This window comes from Herpailurus yagouaroundi, unplaced genomic scaffold, assembly GCF_014898765.1.
Source record: "Herpailurus yagouaroundi ecotype Mexico unplaced genomic scaffold, PumYag 100, whole genome shotgun sequence".
NCBI lineage: Eukaryota > Metazoa > Chordata > Mammalia > Carnivora > Felidae > Herpailurus > Herpailurus yagouaroundi.
This window is the reverse complement of record NW_024412391.1, coordinates 88,058,047-88,064,314: the sequence shown is the minus strand read 5'-3', so window position 1 is coordinate 88,064,314 and position 6,268 is coordinate 88,058,047. Positions and strand designations below refer to the sequence as shown.

Sequence of the window (6,268 nt, the reverse complement as noted above, 5' to 3'; positions counted from 1 at the left end):
GGGGGGGGGTGTCAGAGGCAGGTATGGTTGTAGGAAAAATGACATCTAGTGGCCTGATTATCAGTGGAGGAGACAGCAAAATGCAAACCGGGAAGTAGGTTATATACATGATGTTCCCACTGAAAACACTACATAATTAAGCACATATTACATGGTATCCGATAGCCTCTGGAGATGAAGACAAGAATGTCCATACTGAGAAAAACCAACTCAAGTGGATAATTTTTTCAAGCACTCCCTATGTGCCCAGTACTATAGTTAGTATGTATGTGGGCTATTAGAATTCCCAGTATGAACGGTTATTGCTGTTTCCTCCCGTTCACTGTAAGAAAACTCAGGGTTAGTTAAGCCACTTGCCTGAGGTCATCAAACTGGTTTGTCAGAGCCAGATTTAGGAACCAAGTCTGTCCATCTTGTAATTATATGCTCTTAAATATTATGTTTCCTAATGTAGAAAATTTTCTAACAAAAATTGTCACAAGAGGTTTGATAGTTACAAACATTTTTTTAAAGGAGTCTTAATTTGATTATTCTCCTGATGAAGTGAATATATGAGCCTGTTGATTCATTCATGTTGACTCATTCATCCATTCATTCATTTCAGTTATCATTTTTTTTTTTTGAGCATCTACAATGAACCCGGCAACAGGTAAGTCAGCAAGGATTCCTGTGTGGAGGAGACCCAATTGTACCTTAGAGGAAACAGGCACTCAACAAAAACATTCATTTGTCTGTTGAAGGCAGTGTGAGAGAAGACTGTGCGGCCACCAAGGGGCATCAGGGCGAGGGGTTGCTCTTCCTGAAGGTCAGAAAAGATTCAGAGAGGAAGTGGCCCCTTCTGAGTTGAGGAGATGAGTCATTGTAAGGCGGGCTCTCCATGGGGCTGGGGCCTGGAGCACTGGGGGGGGGGGGGGGCAGGAAGGAGGGGGAGGGGGGAGGGGCAGTCCTGTGAAGTAAAGCTCAGGGCCTTGTACAGTGTAATGTGTGGGACCACAAAGAAGCCTGAGTGGCCAGAGTGAGTTCCCAAATGGTGACAGGCTCATTCTTCCTGATTTTCGATATATCAGCATGCCATCTGCATAATTATTTGAGTGATATAGTTATTTAAATCAACTATTTAAAAATAACCTAGCTTCAAATTGAAGAAGCCACAAAATTGCTGTTTTGCTCCGTAGTTAATTATTTTTTCTAAGACATTAAAATTAAAAATATTCATCTGTGTCTCTTATAAATCATCTGCCATTGCATCACAAAGTGTGAATATCCTGGGCCAGAGCATAAAAGTGAGAAGCATGGGTCCTCTCTAGGTACATCAGTGTGTGCACAAGCACGCGCACTCACACGTGCTGTTTTGGATGTCATTTCAGAACGGGAGGGCCCGGAGGTTCCTGGAGGAGAGGTCAAGTCCTCTCCGCTGTAGAACGAGGCAGGTTGCATTGTGAGTGGTTGTGTGAAAGCATAAAAGAGCGAGCATGAATCCACCTGCTATTCATCTTATTTGGATTCCATGAGGCCACCTGGTAGTACTAAATAGCCAGAACTCTAATTTTAGGAACTTTGTCATCTTAGCAATAGGATGACAGCAGCCATACAAGAGGTCCAGGCTAAATGCAAATCAGCCTATGCCCCTGTTGATTGAGTGCTTCAGCCCTCTACTGACTGGCTGAAGGAACAGATTGAGTTAGCCCAGCAGGCAGCTAGTGGCAAAAGAGAAAGCCACAGAGGTGCAGAGGCAGGGTCACTGCCCCCGTTGCACAAGTGCCCGCTTCACGGCCCATCAGCCAGCCTGTGGGGTGGGGAGGTAGGGGGTCTGGCCAGCCCGTGCTGAGAGGGTTTGGAGGGGCAGCTGGAGCCACCGACCGGGAGCAGAGTCACGCTATTCAAGTCCTCAGCTCCGTTGCTGAGGCTGGGGCCTCATTAAGTGATACCCCTCCTCACCCCTAGAGAGAAGGCCAGACAACAAGTAATACTTGTCTTCCCTTGGCAGAACAGCTCCACTCGGAGGCCCCTCCGCCTTCCTCCAAAGGCCAAAAGAAGGGCAGACGGAAGGAAGGAAGAAAGAAATGAAGCAAGGTGGGATGGATGAATGTGCAGAAGAATGTGGCTGCTGCTTTAAATGTACCACTGTTTAAGCTCCAAACACAGTAGCCAAGAGCTCGTGTTAAATGGTGAGTAAATGAAAAGGTCAGCGTGTCCAGGGACCCAATTACCCTCAGCCTGGTGCACAGGAAGGCCCAATTAATCCTCATTAGCTCGGCTTCGGTGGGGTTATATGTGAGTGGCTCCGGCCCCTCCAGCTCCAGCTCCAGCTCGGGTTGTGTTCCTGGGTCCAAAAGCCCTATTGTGAACCTTGTTTTCTCAAGGCTCAGACTCAGCTCTAAACGCTCGCTCGTTTGACTCGAGAAAAAAGAGACTGTGGCCCCGAGGTAGTGAAGTGTTCCTTCTAAATCCGTCTCGTTTTTCTCCAAAATAAGAATTCTCTCGACCACACAGATATTTCATGAATCAAGACGTACCATACCCCATCTCCCTTGCACACACTCACACATAGACTCTTCTGAATTCAAATGATCGGATTCTGAGTACGAAGTTGGACCATGTCAACACAGCCTAATTTAAATGCTTTAAACAGAATGAGTAGTGTAATTAAATTGCTTATGCCTCTTGAGTTTTATTGGTTTAACAACCTATTATAATAAGTATGCAGTCGTTAAGCTAAACAGACAATTTGGTGCTAACATTCTGTCACTGTAAGGTACGAGGACAGCGCTGACAGGACCAGACCTCTGTGAAGATGGAGACTTTGTCTTTTGCCAGTTTCATCCTCCTGTTCTGGTATCATTTCATGTCAGTTTGCTTTTCCCGTATCCCTTTTCACTTGGCGCCCCCGGATCCCCTTCTAGTTTTCTCTTCCCCAGAACCTTGTTCTCAGATGGGGATCAGCTCATTCAGGCAGCACCGCCTCTGGCCCATGGCAGTGTGGTTTTTCCAAGTCTGACGCAGGGGCCACCTGCAGCTGGAACATGTGGGTGCCTGTAAACAAGTCACATTCCTGGGCTCCACCAACTGAATCACAATTTCTTGGAGTGGGAAATAAGAATAAGCATTTTCAATAAGTTTCCCAGGTAACCCCCTATGTGTGTGTGTGTACACACGCACACACACACATGCACACACACACACACATCACTAAAATGAAGTAGTTAGTATCCCAAGGGCTCAAAGAGAAGCTGGTGAATCCCAGAGACTTACAGATTCTAGGACGACACTCTTAGCATCGATTTAGGCTGGGACACATGTAAGGTGTTTGGATAATATGTGAGCTTCTCAGATCCAGGCATCGATGGCTCCTTTGGCAGAAGGCCAGCAGAGAAATAGTGAAGTTGAAATGGCCGTATCACATCCTGCAAAGGCCAGAAATGAAAGCTTGTATGGTAAGCGAGTAAAAAGAGGAAGGGATACTGGAAAGGGAGATAACCTCAGGAACGATGAGTGGGGAACAAGTTTATACTTGTCGATCTGATTGCCTACAACTTGTGAGCATGTATGTTATCCTGATGTCCCCAGGGTGGCAGGACTAATGGTCCTGAGCCACCTCTAATTTGAGCATGGAATGACCAAGTGTGTGGGTCCCACTAGTTTCCTTTTCCCTGTACATAATGGCCATACAAAACAGGAGGTTAAATCTGGGGCTTCTCCTCTGACCCCCCCAGCACTCAAATGTAGCACTCATTGTAGGAGCCTAGAGATGAAGGCTGTGTCATTTAGAAAGTGGACTCTCCATGGAGCACAGAGCGGCCTATTGTGGCTTCACCGGACATCACTGAGACATCTAAGGCAGGCTCCACCAAATGTTAAAGTCCAAGCCTCCTTCTATCTTTCTGATCTGCCTTGCATAGAATGTAACCTCGTCCTGATGGTAGTTGTACCCTCACCTTCCCTCTGTATTCCGGGCAAAAGGAGGGAAACGGAAGCAACAAGAAGGGAAGTCACCGCTTCTATCAGGAAAGCCAGGAGTTCCCTGCAAACCCAGAACCCTCTGCTTCTCACTGGTAAGATCTGAGATGACCACCTCCAATCGCAAGAGGATATGATAATTATGACTTGCATTTTAAAAATTTAGAGCATTGTCTCCTTGGACAAAATTGGGATACTATTAGTAAAAAAGAAGAGACATTTGGATAGTGGGTAGGTAATCAGCAGTGAGTAACCAGGCCTAGAGATGGCTTATCTGGGGAAGACAATTCTTTTGTTGTACGTACCTGCTTGTCCTTGCAGTGGGGTGTGAGTAGCAGTGAGGCTACGCACCTTCTCTCTTCACATGGTTCCCCAGCTTTTAATGTGTACCTCAAGCTTCTTGTGTCTTGTTTTAAGTCCATCCATCCATCCATCCATCCATTCATTGAGACTGCACTCGGTATCAGGCACAAAGCCCCACCCTATGGGTGTGATGGCGTGAGGCTGACTTCCGCTCTCATGGAACTTACATGCCAGCAGAGGGAGGGAAAAACAAGAGCAGGTGAGTACAACACAGAGAGAGGAGTGCTGTTATAAGGGAAGTAAATGATGACACAGCAGGGCACACCCATGGCAGGGCATCCAATCCATTGAGGGGTTAAGGAGGCTGTTCTCAGAGTAGTGAAGAAACGTGGAGATCAGAACGCAAACTGTTGCGCACATGTTCCAAAGGAAGGGACGTAGGGGAAGGATACCGGCCTTTTGAAAACTTTTAATGTTTGGAATGTCTGAAATCCAGGGTGCAAAACAAGGAAAAGCAATCAGGACCGAGGTATCCAGGGTCAGACCAGGAGGACCTTCTTGGGATAGCACAGGGAGCTGAGGGAGGGCTTGAAGCAGCTGTCAGAGATGGTCACAGAAGGTCATGTTGAAATCCCTCTCAATTCTTTAGCTCAGATAACCCCATTCTAAGTGGTTTTCCTTTTATTTGGTGAAACACCCGGGAGGAAAACACAATTTTTTTTAGTCTTTTATGGCAGTACTGTGTTGACTCAGCTTCCAAAATATATGAATCAGAGAGGCTAGACCACACTGCTAGTGTGTTCACTGGCCTGTGACATCTAAAGCCATGTCATGAGCCACCCAGTTGGGGCATAAACTGGGCACAGATCTGTGAGGCACTAATGAGTCCTCAACCTTGACAGCAAGCCAGCCCTTCCTCAGCCTGTCCCCCATCTCCCATGCGGGCCACCACCGGACCCTCCCGCAACTCAGCAGGCAATCCTGTTTCCAGCCAATGAAGACTCACCTTGGAATTAACCCAATTTCTCTTTTCATCGTAAGTGCAGACCCCAAAGAGAAATGTCAGCATACATTCAGGATTTATAACGTGTGATGGCTCAAGGATGGAAATCAGGGTGGTATTGGAAATCCTCAGATACTGAATTAAAATGTGTGAAAATTCAAGCAGAAGATCATCTGGAAATCTACTTTTCTGAGTTTCTTAGCAGGAAATGATGGAGGGAGAGATGGGGAAAGGGAGGAAAGGGTGCGAGGACATAGAGAAGATATTTATTGGCCACTTCTTATTATGTAACCATCATCTTTACACATATTTCCAGGCCTCTATGTTACCGCTTCTCCAGTAGACAAGTAGGCCAGAGTTCAGAAAGCTTCCATGAACTTGTAAAGGACGAAATCCCACAATCCCCACTTCACCAGCTCACCTGGTAAGAAAGACCTCAAAATGAAAACCCCAGCATGTGTGGTCTCTACGAACAAGGAGGAGGAAGACCTGGGGTCAATCTAAAGGTCTTTGTAATGGAAAAGCAGTTCACACAAAACCGAAGTCCACACAAATACCTGCGTACAAGTGTTTATAGTAGCTTTATTCATAATTATCAAAAACTGGTAGCAACCAAGATGTCCTTGAATGGGTGAATGACTAAACCGTGGTACATCTGCACAGTGGAGTCCTATTCGGCAAAGACATGAGCTGTCAAGCCACAAAAAGGCACAGAAGCACCTTGAGTGCCTACTATTAACTGAAAGAAGCTGATCTCTAAAGGCTACGTTCTATATGATTTTGACATATATGACATACTGGACAAGGCGAAACTATAAAGACAGTAAAAAGATCAGTGGTTGTTAGGGGCTGGGGAGAGGGACGAATAGACGGGGCCTGGGAGGTTTTTAGGGCTAAAGCTGGGTGGATGATGCTGTAATGGTGGACACCCGGCCGTATGCACTCGCCAAGAGCCATGGGTCGCGCAACATGGAGAGCGAACCCTGGTGTAGTATGTCGGTAGTG

General features: G+C 46.4%; 1 long non-coding RNA gene across 1 annotated transcript; it reads right to left on the bottom strand.

The window, feature by feature from the left end:
* Nucleotides 1-2,646: 2,646 nt before the first annotated feature.
* On the bottom strand, nucleotides 2,647-4,540 carry LOC121028122 (uncharacterized). The gene is made up of 3 exons (XR_005789083.1): nucleotides 4,263-4,540; nucleotides 3,253-3,404; nucleotides 2,647-3,033 (listed from the first exon to the last, which is right to left on the bottom strand). It is a non-coding gene; the product is annotated as an uncharacterized LOC121028122 (long non-coding RNA).
* Nucleotides 4,541-6,268: the final 1,728 nt, after the last annotated feature.